Genomic DNA, 16,990 nt, shown 5'->3' on the forward strand with positions numbered 1-16,990 from the left:
TCTACCTACATTCTATTGTATTCAGGAAAATTTYCATATTTTGTACAGAAACATTCCTTCTTAATGAATTGCAGATTCTAATAAGTGTTTTTAGATCAGTGTAATGCCCTTCATTTGTCCTACCTGAGGTGGCCAAAACTGGGCAGTCCTGATGGGTCTGGCAGACTTCCCTAATGGCTTATTGAGCCTTTGGCAAGACTGAGTTGAGCACAGTTCATGCAGAACTGCTGAAATAACCATTTGATAACAAAGTAATTTTTTTAAAGTTACCAGTGAACATTCAGTTCAACATTAATGCTCATGCTAGGTGTCCTGTCTGGTTTGCTCTCTGAGCTTCAAATAGTAAGCGCACGTACAGGATCAATGTTTGCGCATAAACAGCTGGTTCTTTTAAATTCCACATCTCTGTTGTGTGAAAATTTATACCAAAGGTATAACAGGAGCAATATAGCAGGAGGGAAAGTACAAAATTTGATAATTTCTTAAGAAGTTTTACAGTGATATTCTTGGTAATCGTAATCTGTGCTTGGTTTTATTTGACACCAAGGTCTAGGAACGAAGAAAAGATTGAAATTGCTATCATAAACTATAGGAGTTTTTCATTAACTTCTAAAATATATTTTCAAAATGTTTCGTGCAGATTTTTACTCATTCAGAAATTCTGGCAGTATATATAGATAGAGTACATATGAATTTCTATAAACCGCAAATGTATGCAAAACCACAACTACGTGTTTTCACAGGTAGATGAAAATTCCTCGATGTTCAGAAATGGTTTGATTCACTGAAACACATATGGATACTGACTGGTCTGAGCTCTCAGTTCTCTTTTCCAATAGGGTTTTGTAGGATAAACTACAAGGTCCTGTCAGAGGAATCTCCTGTTGGAGGAAGTGTCCTGACATACCAAATTTGGTATTAGTTTGATATGAATAGGTGTTTTTCCATAGCATTATTTCAATTCATCTACTAGATATTGTCATACAACATATTTCTATTGTGTTTAGTGTTACTGTATATAACACAGTGCAACGGATAGGGACATCTAGCCACTCCTGCAGAGAATTTTGGAGCAGCAGTGTGTACCACTATTCTGGCTGCTTTAGGATGCATGCCACTAGTTAGGAATAAAATACATGAGAAGCACTGGGCATAATCTGGAAGGAAATTACATCTTCTACCAAGACTGCAAGATTATCAGGGTGTGGAGAACATTGCCTCCAATCCCTGTCACTTGAGCAAGTTTTAGGAAAATTTACTGAATAAAGGAGTCAGCATTTCCTGTCTACCTACTGAATGCTTCCCTTTCAGGGTCAATCTAAACCTTAATATATAACATATATAGTGCAGTCTGCTGAGTTTTTTCATGACACAGTTTTTAACCATTCCCTCCAGTACTCATTCACCTGCCAAGATCTTTAAGATATGTAAGGTTTGTGGAAAGGCAGGCAATACTTTTCATGTAAATTGTGTAACAGACTCAGTCCATTCATGTGAATCATGCAAAATGGATGAAATGGAGAGCTGTCTTACCTACCCRATGGCAGAGCAAGGTCCTGCATCCTGAAGAAAGTTGAGTTGAAAGAATGGCATGTACCCAGAGAATAAACATTTTCATAAAGAGGTCAGAAGTCAAGCATTTTTACATTTCTTTTTCCAAGTTTCCCAAATGCACTAATCCACGTTTCAGACTAGCCACTTGTAAAATTTCCCTTAAAAAAACAAAGGAATTTTGAGTTGTAGAAACATAAAATAGTGTCTGAAACCAATACATTCCATTTTTATAATTGCATAACTTAGAGACAAATTAAACTGACTTTTTTCCTCATACCTAATAAAAAAACCYTCCAGTCTCAGTTTAAGATTGCCAAGATGCAAATCAGAGATTTTTTTAAGGATTGAATTATGAATCCATGAAAATAGAACATATAATAGAAACCCTCAGAGCTATAACTACAGAAGTTCCAAAGGGGCACTGTTTGGAATAGAACATCATCAGTTAACTTACCTCTTCATTCACGTTTCTTGGTAAGCATTTGGTTACTGTAAATGCTTTAGATTTTGCATAATTTATGTAAATTATAAAGCACCTGTTCTCTTCCCAGAGAAGAAACTGTGGTAGTAGCTTCAATTAATGTACATAAGATAGTAAGAATGCATTAAACACTTAATTATTAAATATAATAAATGTAAATGTAAATATTGTACAATTGGATAAGGTTTGAGATTCAATATCTCCTATGTAATAATTAACATAGCACATAGGATATGAATAAAACATTCAAAAAAACAAAGGCAGTAAGTCCACAAATGTAATCCCTATGTTGTAAAAATGAAGTAAATAAGTAAAATTAAGAATGATTCAGTTTGGTGCAAGTTTTACCTCCACCCTTGGAAAAAAAATCTTTGTCTTCAATAAATGACTGCTATTTTTCTGTGTGGTTCTTCATTGCTGACCTTTGCTTAGAGTAGGAAGAGGAGGGAGGTTAAAAAAGGCCCTTGCTGGTGTTCGCAGGGTACAAAAATTGCTCCTGGCTAGTGGCCCCTAGCACTAATCTGTACCTGCCAAAACAACATTTTTTCTACTGATTAGCAGAGGAGGTGACCCAAAAATAATAATAAAAAAAAATGTGCTAAACAAAATTACAGTGCTTAATATACTACAGATTATATTCTTGTGATACCCTAGATGGAATAGAGGATGTTATCTCTTGGTAGGCAGAAATGTTTCCTACTTTTTCAAAAGAATGCCCTTAGTTTGAGAGCATAGAGGCATAGAGGACATGCTCCAGACAAATATGTATGAATCACTTTGCTTTGCACTGAAGCATCTCAGTTGAGACAAAGCAACAGTTTAATGGAGCACAGCAATATCAGTATGTTTTCTGACTAAGGGATTTTTATTGAGTTCTCTCTGTGGTGTAATAGTGCAGCTGTGTGTATGCGTGTGTTTGTGCATGTGCATGTGTGTATGCATATTGACAGCTCTGCAAGTATTCTTAACGGGATTCTTTTTAACACAATCAGACTTTGAACAAGAACCTCTCTGGTTCTCTCAGCTACAGTAAGAGTATACAAAGAGCTAGCAATTTAGCACAGTATGCCTTGTAATTAGTTTAATCATTGTCAGCATGTAACTACAAACCAAATACCAATTAGTCGTCTTAGTATATCGGTGTTTCTTAGTTGTCTTTTGAGTTAAGTTTTCTACTGAAGTAAGTTGAAGTCCCCTGTGAGAGGAGAGAAGACAACTTTCTACATTTGTTCAGATGCGCAAATACAGGGAACTAGTTAAGTGCATATTATCAAAATGCAGGTTTGGTGTCATTTAAAAATCAACAAAGATGGAAGGATTAAGACATTTAGAAAAGCAGTTCTGTAAATGATTGACAGCACTGAATTAGAGATAAGGCTGATCCAGGTTTGGATTCTGAAACTCTCCCGAACCCTGGGCTCTTCTGATCAAAGAATATGGTTCAGACCCCTCTGTATTTTTAAGTGACTCAAAGTGATTTGAATATTGTTAGGATTTTATGTGTAGAATAGCAAGTACTTGAAAAGGTGAGAAAGAATTTGAATCTTCTTCTTATAGTAGTGTAATGTATTATTGGAAATACTTAACCATTATTTTTTCAGCTGAGACTKTATCTTCAGTTACTCTGTCACAACTTTCTTTTCTCCGGGTAAAACAAGATTATCACAGGAGAATCTGACCTAGCATAGTGGCATCCATGGTGGCACTGGCAACACTAACCAAGTACAACTCTTCAGCTATGAGAATGCATCCCAAGTGCAATAGCCCACAGAGTAGTCTTRGGAGGGGAAACAGCCCCTGACACCTTGGGGAAGCTCAGCCATGCAATGGAACCSGTGTCAGTGCTTGAAAAGCCACACAGCCGTCTTTCAAGGGACAAGGCAGCTAGAGGAAAAGCTGAAAATAGAATAACTCTTCAGAGGCAGTTTGATGGGGAGTGAAGGTCACTGAATGGTTATTAAGAATGGAAGTGGCAACAGTGGCAGCAGAAGCAATTTTACCTGACCAGAACGGACCCARAATTGGCTTTTATTTGTACCCACCCAAGAAATTCTCATTTGATGAGCAGAAGTTAGGAAAGAGAAATGGAAGGGATTTCCCCAGAGAGTATTTTTCCTTCTCCTCCTTCTCCAGCAAAGGGAAAGGAGTTTGTTTGATTCTGTAGTGGTGAAATAATGCTTAAAAGGTCCAGTTAGAGGGGGGAAAAAAAGTCACTTCCAGTCATTTATGATTTATGCAGAGACAGCACAGTGCCAGCATTTCCAGATGTTCAGAAGCCTTTGGAAAACAAAACATATTTCAAAAAATTCCTGGGGCTAGAAGTGCAAATCTSATTCACACTCATGAGATCTTGCATAAACAATGCCTTGGTACTACGACAGGGCTACTCATAAGCACCCGCCAAAATAAGGAGACTGTGCAGTGTAAACCTAGATGTTTGATAAAGTTCTCAGAGTTTTATCGACCAAATATACAGCCCGTGTAAATGAGCTATCGTGTCAACATTGCTGTAAGTCTCCATGGCTCCGATTAATCTCCAATTCAGCTATTCCCCAATTTGACAATTCCCACTTATATGCACTAAGGATCTGCCCTTTTTCATCAATGAGCAGAAGTTCCTTGGTCTCATCTGTCCTGCAAGTTTTATATTCAGCCTCCCATGTGTGTCCTCTTTTCCATCTGTATGGAATTTTGCCTGCTAAAATRACTATGCCATACTTTATTCCAAGCAAATTGCACATTGATGCCTATTTTTTTCATGTAAAATCAGCCTGCAACAACAGATTTGGGACTTGAGATGACATTTTAGCCCTGCATTGATTTAAAACCACTACTCCRTAAATTTAGATTTCTCAGTGGGCATATTTGCTGTGCAGAGATATTTCTCCTAGTATGCATACATGTSCACTCACACATACACATATATGCCCATATAAAAACCTATACTTTACGTCACAATAAGGAACGCAGACCACCTACCAAAACCACAAAGTGAAATCAAGCTTAAGGTAGTGCTTATAACCTTTTGAATTCAGGGCATTTATCTATGTCCACATAATATTTTGCCTTAATACTATCATCTTTATTCCAAAATATTTACATGCATATTTCAGCTTCATTGGCCATAGAGAGAATAGGAATAATTAGGTGCTTTGGAGGTTATTAGAAGCACTGTTAGAAGCTAGAGAAATGACAGGACTATTCATAATAATCTCCTTGCCTGAACCCTTTTGATTTTGTGGTACAAAACCTACAGATAGTGTTTGTGAACACGATATCCTCAAATTTGGCACAAGAATATGTTCATTATTGCTTAGAAGTAAGACTCCATTATGAGTGATGATGTGTCAAAAGTCACAAAAATGTTGAAATTYCACTTCAACTGAAAAAAGGTAGTGCACAATGAATCTGTGTGAAATGTATTAAATCCCAGACTAGAATAGTATTTCTGTCTCCATTAGCAACAAGCACCCATGAGGATGCGGTGACTGACTTAAAGAAAAAATTGTTTGTGATATGAATGACAATTTCCCAGAGATACACCAAAGTGGTGACACAAATACTCAGTTGGATTCTCCTCCCAAATTCCCATTTCAAGGTCAGCACTGCCAGCCAATCAATTTTGTATTATTTATTACTCTGTTTTCACATACAGAGCCTTTGAGTTAGCTATTAACAGTGACTCAGTAGCACTGTGGGCTATAAATGTACAAGGGAAAGTTTACCCTCGAGTGCTCTCTTTACTTGTGGTTCCCCTATATTATTTTCTCCTCTCAAGTAGCTGTCCCACCTATGATCCTCTTCACTATATTTGTCTACTTAATGAAATTTTACATAGTTGTGGGATAATTCAGATTATCCAAGGATTTCTTTTAAATGAAGAGTCATTTGAAGGTGTAGGTTGTCTGATGAAAGTAGGGTTCTCTTGAGGAAAAGAAAAGGCATACAGGTGAAGTTTCAAGGCATGATAGTGCTATCACTTAGAAAAACAGCATRAGAAATCAAAAGTTTCACTGTTCATAAAGACCATTGATTCCCTCTGTGTATATATGCACATATGTATGCATATATACATATAAATACACACACATGTGAATTACGTTTTGTAGTACTGAAGTTCACTAACATGGATATAGGTCTCTTGGATAACCTATAAACAATCCTTCTAATAACTCTCTTGAGGGATTAAAACTTCTGCTTTWTTTAGGACCAAGCAGCTTTCAGGTACCTTTTTAAAGCCAGTTTTAAATACGTTTGTCTGCATGTATTGGGAAGCAGTTACATTATTAAAAAAGGATGTTTACAACATAAACTTATTTGTTCATTCATGTTATATGCATACATGTTAAATAACTTCATTGATTTCCRTTTCTCATTTCTGTTTCCTCATTTCAGTTTAGTTTTATGGCCATAACAAATTACATTTGAGGTTCAAAGTTAGAGTTTCTTTTTCTTTTTTCCCCTGTGATTCTTTTCCCTTAGGTTTCCAAAGTTTGCTTGTGATTTTACAGATAAGCATTCCTAACACGTAAGACTCTAATAAYGTAAGTTGAGAACCAGAATATAAAAGGTTTTTGTGGAAAGGTACCCTGCAAATATGAACAGAAGTTTGGCATTTTCTTCTCTAGAAAAAAAAATCCCAAATAGCTACCACCTAATATTCTGGATGCATAACTGTGTTAATGACTATGCCTGTTTCTATAAATTGGAGGCAAATGATGGTAATTTCCATTTTCATATGATCAATCTTTCAAATTTGAAAGTCCAAGTAAGATAACGGCTTCAGTTCTCTAGAATGAGTAAAGTAAATTATAAGAGATGACTCCAAAACTGAGCTTAGAAACAACTCTATAGTCACAGAGTAGCACTAAGGGATGTCCTCCAAGGTACTTAACTTTTGGCAGAGATGTGTGTAGAGCAAAGGAATAGGGCTTTTGTTTAATCCACGGCATATATATTATTTGCAGCTGATCCTTTTACTCCCTGTAATAGGAACTAAATCTTCACACCTGACAGACCCTGACAGAGGCCTAGGGACTGAGCAGTGTTTACGCTTAGTCTCTTCCATCATGTTCTAAAAAGCCCTGGCAATTCAGCATTTCATATTAAACAGTTCACAGGGGAAACTGCTCCAAAAAACACAATTTTTTTTTTTAGTTTCCTTTGCCCTATCTACTTAGATAGGGTTAGACCAAGAATTGCCATTGCCCAGCACTCTACTTCTTGAGGAATCCTTCACAGCTTCTTTATATCAAATATGGTAGAAATGGGCCCCCTTRCATGGAACGTGAGCCAGACAAAAACGGCAGTTAGTTATTAGCAAGTTCTTCCAAGGCAGCCTAAAGGGGATTGTCCACCCGTGTTTGAATATCTAGCTATCAATTCACAGCAGTTCTAGCAAGAAGGGGGTTGGGGAACCCTAGTAAATGACTAACATATGTGCGTAGAGCAGGACCTTAGCTCTAGATGTACTAATAACTAACTTTTGTAACTTTTTTTTTTTGGAAGAGGTCAGAGGAATTTAACAAACAAGGTACTACCAGGCTTCCTGTTACTTGTAATTACAAGAATGGGCAATCTTTCATTTTAATAGGTCACATACTTTTTTTTTTTTTCCCTTGCTAGTATTTCTTGTAAGCAGACAATGGTGTGTTAAGTTGGAAAAAAAAAAGAAAAAAAAAAGAGAAAAAGAAAAAGAAAAATGAAACAATTGCCATTTAAAACTTTTAGACTAAACATTAACTCTGCTGGTATGCTAGCAGAAACTGGGACAAATCCTGCCCTAGCTCCAAGAGTGCAAAGGCCCAACTGGCAGAAGAGTGGTGTATAATAAATGAGCTGTCTGGAAAAGGTCAGAAAAGGATAGTGGGAGAAGAGAAGGCATTGCAGAGATAGGGAACAGTCCCTGAAAAGTATGAAATTCAAAAAGTGTCATTGTACGTGGGTGTTTGTAGCTACATAGCTATTACTGCTTTTGCCYAGCACAGTTAGAGGCAAGAGGAGTATAGAAAAATTTGCTGTCAGTCAGTTGGTATGGTCTCTTTTGGGCAGCTTTATTATGGCATACCAGGCGTCAGGATTGATCCTACTCATCTTCCTCCGTAGAGGATCTTCTGGCTAAACAATGAGGTGAGATTTGGTGCTTTAATGGTGTGCATCTCTAGAAGTCAATTGTATGTGTATTTTCAGATGTAGATTGAGACATGGAAAAAGACATCAACTTTCCTAGAAGAAGAATACAAACAACTGATACTTGGTTTTCTTGAAAGGATGATGCATTCAACAGAAAAGGGAATTCTAAAATGATAACTGGTGATCAATACAGTATTTCCTTGGTAATTACAATGGAAATCCTGGGTACGGATGCTTCAAATCACACTAAAGAATTTTAAGTTTTTCCTGTCTTTGATAAGACACGCTGATTTGCTGTTATTACTAAGTACATACAAATAGCTTTGTTTGTCATTCTTCACCACAAATCAGTGCTYCCCAACAGATTACGCTGAAAAGCAGGGAGAAAATAAAACTATGATTGTAGCAATTATTATACATTAAACCAGAGTCTTGTTATTGTAATGTTCTATACTTACAGTACAACGTAGTAGTGAAAATCTCTTGCAAACACTTGTACTTCTGAAAATTATCATTGTTTAGTACAGCTACTGAAATAATGAGAAGAAAGCATGTTACTGCTGTAGACAGTTTTAGAATATCAACACTTTTAATTAAAATCTTTAACAGAACAATTTTAAGAAGTTAACATTTAGCACTTCMTCTTAGGAGGAGTGAATAGCTCATGGGGTTATTAGAGGACTCTAGGCAGAAGCCTTCATTCTTCTATAGCTACTTTGAATCTGCAACCGCTTAGCRCTGACAGTATCTGCCACCTGACAGCCCATGCAGCAGCATCCCATTAGGCACAAGCACTTACCACAAGTAAGACAAAACAGCACCCTTGTTGTCTGCATAAGCAGGACATTTAAAGACCAAACATTTATTCAGTCAACCCTCACTACAGAAAAAAAAAAACCCTCTTTCCTGCAGGCTCTCAGCTCCAACCTCCTTGCAGCTAGCACAAAGTTACCCTGTCCCAGCTGCTTTGCAGTTACCCTGCTGACACCAATGACCTGGCTTTGGCCCTGCAGGGAAGCTGCAGCTCCCTCAGGTTTTCCAAATCATGCAATCAGACTCTGGTATACATTGGTCACTTGACCTAGGCTAACTTACATATTAGACCTGCACCAGCCTGATTGTGGGTAGTTTAGTAGTGGAGTTTAGGGATATAGTGCTTGGGTCACTCTGCAGTCTGCTATGATGGTGGATTATTATACAGCAGACAGTTAATTTAGAAGGGGTCACAGACCAAGCCTGCATTAGCAACTGGCCTGAATGGTGAGCTGTGAAAGAGTGTGGGGTGCTTGGGGTTGGGCTGAGAGGGCAAATCTCTGTACCTGACTGGCYTGTGTCCCTGGCATTTTAGTTGTTATTCCATGGCTAGCAAATATGCCAYTGACAGAATGAGACCAATGTGTCTACGGGTCTGCTGGACAGCCTCTTAAGTGGCTCAGTCTTTCTGTGATTACTGTGTATGTATGAGGGGCTAAGAACAGTAACTAACTGTTATGCTGGAACAAATTGTTTCTGCTCAGTTTATCACCACTTTTCTCTAAATGAAGGCTGCCACTGTCATTTCATTTCTATTTGTTCTCTATTTCTTTCTTTTTCAGTGCTAGACTTTTAGACTAGAAAGAGAGGCAAGTAACTCCTGTGCCCTAAAGAGTATAGGGCTCTCTTCATGCAAGCGTGAGGACCCCACTTAATCCACTGAGCATTTTATGACTTGGCCCCTTGCAATTATGGCTGACAGGAGCATCAGTGACAGCTGGTTTGGTGTTTATAGCATTAGTGATCATTGCTTCAAACCAAAGATGAGGCTTATGGATCGGGCTAGGCAGGAATGTTGCGCTGTCTCTGCCTGCACAAGATGCACTGTCAGTAAACTGGGATTTACTAGCATTTAGGGCCTGATCCTATAAGGTGCTGAGTGCCATATGGTGCACACGCAGAGCAACCTCTTTCTGTACACCCCCAAAGAAGTCAGCAGTTTTTTAAGTTTTACTTTTCAATGAAAAATACTGCTGGTATAATAGACTAAATTTTGTAATAAAAAGTGAAAGGTAGCAGCTAACGCAGCACCATTTAAACCTGCATCTGGAATACAATTGCTGTTTAAAACCAATGGGGAAAAGCAAGATATGGAGCATCAGAAGAGGGCCTAGAATGGAGACCTTTAAAAAAGAAGGATGTGTTATAAATAATAAACACCTATACAGTTGTACATGATATAAAACAAATTCTATTTCAGTGCCTTGGTGGCGTTAATAAACCTCTCAGCTTTATTCTACTGGTTTATGGGATCACCAGCACCCCTCTATGGAATTATATGCTTTTCCACTGCAATGTAAAAAATCATTAAGACAGTTTTTCAATATTTTGTTATTGTTTGACCTACAGATTAATATGCCTCTCTAGAATTTGCATCTCCCCTATTGTCTTAGAACAAATTACAGCACAATAAATGCTGTCTGAGTGGAGACTGTTGTGTAGTTTTTTGCCACTTGCAGTATAGTTATGACTGGCTCCTGCATCAGCAAAAATGATTAGAATAAAAAAGTTAGATTTTAGGAGCTTTGAGATTGCAATGAGGTTATAGATCAGAAGATATTTTCTTGCACTAGTGCCCTTGGGCTCAGGGAAACAATCTGGCTGTTAAATGTTAATTGCTAAATTAGTGAAGCCTAAGCCAAACAGAGGTAGGTTCTTTAGGCAGCAATGACTAGGTTCGTGAAAAGAAAATAATCAAGGAAAGCACTATAAAATATTTGCTGCAAAATCTAAAGGAACATAAAATTACAAAAGTTTAGTATCTGCTCAAATTGAATTCAGAGAAAGGTTTGCTTCATTTCACTACACTCACTCTGGGGAAAATTTTAAGGATTCTTTGTACTTCTGCAGTGAAATCGGGAACAATTTGCTACTTCAGCTTCGTTTCATGTGAAACCCAGTAACCTTGAGCCCCTCTGATTTGGCCATTGCTTAGAAAATGAGATCCTGTGTATGTCAAAATCATTTTCAGCCTGAGGATTGTCAAATAACAGCTAGGAATTCTAGGAAGGGGAGACAAGTAAGTGAGAGCCTGGGAAGTATGATGAATAGCGGGGATTGTTCAGGGGAAGAAGCAGGGCAGGAAGGAAGCCCAGCGTGTTTATGTGAGCGGTGGAATGGGAACAAAAGCAAAGGGAGCCAGTGGAGGCTCGGCAGTGGAGCAGCAGGAGAAAAAGAGACAAATATTAGAGATTCAGAGAAAGGTGAACGTAGCAGAGCCTATGTAAAAAAAAAGAAACTGCAACTTGCACTTAGGTCTCAGAGAGCCATCAGGGAGTTTGTGCGGAGCGTGCACAGAGCATGATGCAGAGGCAGTAGTAGTGGGACAAGACTATTGTCACTAAGGGCCACAKGCCTGGGGAAAGTGATGAGGAAGAAGCAGCTTTTCTGGGTATTGAGTGAAGAAACTATTGTCTATATAAGTCTATATAAAATAATCCCCAAACCTGAAACCGAACAGGATGGTGTTAAGCTGTTTGCTATTTCTGGATCTCCCTTTTGTGCTAAAGCTGAGATATAGAAATAATAAGGAGAGCTGCTGAAAAATTAAATACTAAGCAAGAAAATGAAACATGTATGGATGCACAACAGTCCTTAACTACACGTGTTTAATGATCGTAAGAATTTATGTATACTACACACAGCTACAGTCATGCTCATGGGATGAATGATTTTCACAAAATAAAAACAGCTGTGGGGAAATTTTTTCAAACTGTAACAGTAACAATAAAAGCAGTAAAATTAAAAGATGTACCTTAAAATATTATTCAAGTTGACAGTCCATATGCAACTATCTTTTTATACCAGATACAGCTCAATTAAAATGCAATTATAAGTACAATATTTGCTCCATATTTTGTGAATGCTCTGAGAATAGCATAGAACACTCTAATATAAGTTTATCTTTTTAATGAGCTTTGGGTTATTCCGTGAACATGTGTATCTTAATAAGGACTGTGCATTATACCCTCTATGGGACATTGAATAATGGTTCAACGTAGAGATGGCAAAATAACTTGGATAGAGTGGTAGGAAAAAAAGTGGAATAAGAATGTTGGAAATTTGCATATAATAAAATTTCCCAGCAATATAATGATGGGAAGTAATGTGACTTTTGAAGTCTTCAAGGAGGAGTGTTCCATTCCCGGGGTCCTCGGAGGTGAAAAAACAGTCTGATTCCTTTCTACATAGACTTGGCAAGAAATGATTTTTCTGCCTGCCAAAATCATCAAGATTTCTAAAATTCCCCGTCCCTCACTGAGATGACACTAAGCCAGCTGGGTGTGGTGTGGTGAGGGGAAATTCAAAACTCTTCTTACAGCAAGGACATGAATGTCACTTTGTTGCTGAAGTGATCAACCAAGTCTCTGGCCTGTCAGTAATCTGGGCTTTAGCACTTTCCTATTAGAGTTATTCAGTCTTGTATACTTTGTACATATATCTGGGCCGATAAGAAAGAGCATACAACAGCAGGCAGGGTMCCCTAGGGAGCAGGTCACCAAGGTCCAGTTCCTTGCTTTGTCAAATCCTGACTTGAACCTTAAATCCTACCTCTCTGATCTTCCCTAACAAACTCTTAGTTAACTGTGAGGTAGTTCATTTTCCTCTTATTCCCTCTCTTTCCTTATATCTCCCTCTCCCACTTCTATCAAATCTGGTAGATTTATTCTCAGTAAGATGGTAACTTTGACCAAAAAAAAATGGTTTTGCCTGAAAAATCAACAATCTCAAAAAGAGATTATGATCATTATAAGGAAAGTCATCAGTAGCAACCACAAGAGATATCACTGTGATATATCACAATTATTTCTCTTTTTTTCTCTTATGTTTTTGGCAAGTACATAGGGAACAAGAAATCTTGGATACCTCTCTCTTTCAGCAGCTATCAGCAGAAGTTAACCTTTTAAGGACAATCATTGCCTGTACATCATGAATTTTTCAATATCCTCTCTTTTTGTAGTAGTTCTGATCCTTCCTTTGTCTTTGTTTCCATCATTATGCCATTATTATAATCCCACTGAGGCCTTCTCAAGTAGAATTAGAACAGCACTTAATTACTGGAATTAGAAATGACAAATATCACAGTTTTTATCCGGTTGATCTTATCTAAGCTCTTCTGTATATGAACTTGAATAATCTTGAATCAATGACTTTTAACATTTTCCAAAGACTTGAAGAGGGTTGTTTTTTTTCTCCTTTATGCCTGCTTTCTGCTTCTTTGCTCAAAGTAGGACTTTTCTRACAATATATACACTAGTTTGCAGCTTTGCCTAACTCTGCAGTGACTACTTGCTCTCCTTATTTTTCTTGCCTTTCCACCACTAATTCCTCATTTTCAACTTGCAGTTAACAGTAGGTTCTTTCAGCTACAATAAAATCACTGCAAACCTTTGCTGTGCTATCTACAAATTGTGCTTTTCAAGTGTATGCATATTTTCAATCACTCTTTTTGTATAAGTGTTTATATATAAATTTATATAGATTTATAAACAATTCGACCTCCCAAAAGGAGTAGGAAATAGAAATGATAAAATACTCAAGCATAAAAAAAACTCATCAACAATATGAATGTGCCACTCTTCCAACTCCCTTTTCAGATCTAGAACCAAATTCAGCCATAATCCTAATCTAAGAAAAAGTAGAAAGGGTCATATCTTACATCTTGGTCTTGCTTCTGGACTCAGAAAGTATAACTTGCATCTCAGATTCTCTCATATTTCTGCCCATTTAACTCATGCCTGTCTGGAACTTTTCCTTTGGCTCTGAAGTTGGCTTCCTGGGTCTGAACAGTTACAAAGTTGCATAAGCAAGTACAGGCAGATTAATTTTCATCATTGCTGCATTTGGTGCTTGGTTAAATATCACTTAAGGATTGAAACATCTGAGTGATTATCTGAACCAGCCTCTCTCCACATTATTCTTTGATACTTGAAATTGTGTGGGAGAGAAAAAAGACAGCACTGCCCTAACTGGTTTATTCATATTAGACATTTTCTCACCTTACTGATTTTCATTCTTAAATTGTTCATCCAGTATCTCTGACATTAGCATACAATGATGCTATCTATTATTATAATGAGAATAACAGCAAATTATTCTAAGTCTCTTCAAAGGGGAGAAATACAAAATATATATATATGTATATATAACTGCAGTAAGGCTAAGTATAATATGGAGTTAAACCCAAAATCTCTAAGGCTGAAGCAGACTTCCCGGTTTTAGATACCAGGGGGCCTGTTCAAATGACTCCAAGCACAACAGTAGGTCATAATTTAGAGTGTCTGAATTGCTTTAACATGCTGAAAAGCAGAAATGTCTGAGCAGATGTGTTGCATCTGTACTGTGTATTATTTCTGCTATTTTAAAACATTGTATTACAAACACAACTATGAAAATAGTCTGATTTTTTTTCCCTAAATGCTTCCAGTCATGCCTGTGTTTATATCTTCTCAAAAGATTCTCTGAACAATAACATAATTAGCTCTGTACTGAAATACTGCCTATGTAACCCATTGTTTAGGAATACAGAATAATTTGAAGATGCTCTTACTCAAAAGCTCTGTTGTCCTTTTGTTCTGGTCAGTATGCACACATCCAGAGTTTGCCTCCCTTCTCTTTTGGCACCAAGTAAACTTCATTTAGAGTTAATTTAGCAACTTATTAAAATCATCAAGCGATTGCTGAGAGTGAGGAGGTGTATGAAGAACTGTGAGTTGTGCTGGAATGTTTTCATAGTCATTTCTCTTCCATCCAGTTTCTCAAATATCTATGTTATTTCATTTCTTGCATCTTTTTTTTTTCTAGTTTTAGGAATACACTCCTCCCTTGCTTCTCGACTTTAAATGTCTCCTCCCTCCAAAGAGTAACTAAAAGTAGCAGTCTCTTTGGTGGGACTCTAGATTTTCCACAGCCACTTTTCCCATTGTTTTAGTTTAGTTTATCACTTTGTGCAGCAGAAATTTTAGTCCAAGGCACAGAAGATATGGAAAAGAAGTTATTGTGGTTCAGAAGAGATTCATGTATGTATGGGAGACAGGTGAGAATCACCCTCATTTGTTTATGGATGATGGGCAAATATAAAAGGGGGGCAGGAAGTACCTAGTCTAAAGAATGAATGGCATAAGGAAGGATGTTTTGATGAGTAGGTCATTAGCTGAAGATCATGTTCTTACTCTCGCTCCACTGCAGTCATAGTTCTTTTCAGGTATCTAACTCTCATTGTTTTCAAAGGGAATTAGGTACCTAAATACCATTGCAGATCTGGGTCTGAGTCTCTCTCTCTCCTCTTTTTTTTTTTTCCCAATTATTGAGCTATAAAATCGGGATAATAGTACTTCTCTTCCTTCTCACAGTTACACTTGGGTATTGTAAGGATGAGTACAGTGGAGGATATGAGCTACTCAGATGCTACAGTAATGGGAGCTATAAAGAAAAGCCTAAAATAGAAAGAAAATGATAAGAGCAGGTCATGAAAGTCTGGTGAAATAGAAAAAGGCAGTGAGGGACTGCTATGGACCTGGGAAAGAGGTCTGGAAAGACTAATGGAAATGAATTAAAGAAGGTCTTGTGGTACGGAAAAAAAAGTTTTAAGGCTAGGGAATGCATCTGAACTTCTGGCTGCTTATCCAAAATGACTCCCAGCCTCTGGAATTTTTTCTATACCTATTGCTAGTTTTAGTGAATAGTCTCTAGAATATTGATTTTTAATTTACATCAACATATTCAAGTATAGAATCATATTACGATGAGAAATTCCTATTAAAGGGTCACATTCTAAACTGAAAACATTATTATTTTCATTTCTTTCTATCTCAGAATCTTTTGTCTGTGAATGTATTCTAATAAATGTGTATATTTGTGCATGAAAGAGACATCTGAGAGAGAGACAGAGAACATTTCCCTTGCATTTTGTGCAAAAAGGGGAATTCATTCTTTAGCTATAATGTATTTCCATTCTTACTTGTAATTGGCAATTTGTGCACATATTTGAAATTAATTTTTAAAAGCATACACCTCWTCTTGTAGCATAAAGTAGCAGGAACAGAATTTGCATTTCTATATCAAAATTAAAATGTATTTAATTGTTGGAAAACATTTTCATCAAATTTAGGTGAAGGAACTTTCCCATGAATATTCACAGTGACTGACTGATGTGTTCGTAGTGTATAAATGTAATGCATAAAAATAACAAGATTGGGATGATGTGTTTCATTTATATGATATGCAATTTGAAAGTGAGCATTCATTCTGGTCAAACAAGTATGGAAGAGGCTGAAAGTGTTTTCCTTTTGCCAGGTGTTCATCTCCCTAGGAAGTCTTTTCAGGCAGGCTTTTACCTAAGCAGGCCTTTCTAAGTTTCTACTACAGCTTGCTGTTGGAGGAAGATTTTTAGCTGTAAGTTATTTCTTCCTCCTCCTGAAGAAAGAAATTTAGAAACAGAGATGTTTCTGCAAGAAGGCTCAGGGTGAATTTTAAAATGAATTCAGGTCTCACAGAAGGAGTGAATTTGGGCTTTATACGTGATTTTGGGAGGGCAGTACAGGGGTCTATAACTTAATACCTTGTACTAAGATGTGATGATACATACTGAAAGCTGCTATCTTTGTCATTCCTAGAGGGGATCCAACATATCTGCCAGCCGTAGCTCCCTTCCGATGCGATCAGAAAGGGAAGACAGAGAAAGATTTGGCTATGCTTGCCTTGTGCCTCTCCAGTCCTCCCTCTGCCTTGGGCCTTCTCCTTTGTACTGTGGAAAATACAGTGCCAGAAACAACTTGGCCTTAAAATACT

The 16,990-nt window shown here is 37.3% G+C and overlaps 1 long non-coding RNA gene across 1 annotated transcript in view; it reads left to right on the forward strand.

Annotated features, from left to right (window-relative positions):
- Window positions 1–15,114: 15,114 nt before the first annotated feature.
- LOC146596726 (uncharacterized) overlaps window positions 15,115–16,990 on the forward strand; it is a 58,495-nt gene continuing 56,619 nt past the window's right edge. The window contains exon 1 of the long non-coding RNA XR_014895695.1: window positions 15,115–15,236. This is a non-coding gene — a long non-coding RNA (uncharacterized LOC146596726). The remainder of the gene's footprint in view (window positions 15,237–16,990) is intronic.

Source organism: Rhea americana, unplaced genomic scaffold (assembly GCF_003343005.1).
Source record: "Rhea americana isolate MKP2758 unplaced genomic scaffold, rheAme1 scaffold_2, whole genome shotgun sequence".
Classification (NCBI taxonomy): Eukaryota; Metazoa; Chordata; class Aves; order Rheiformes; family Rheidae; genus Rhea; species Rhea americana.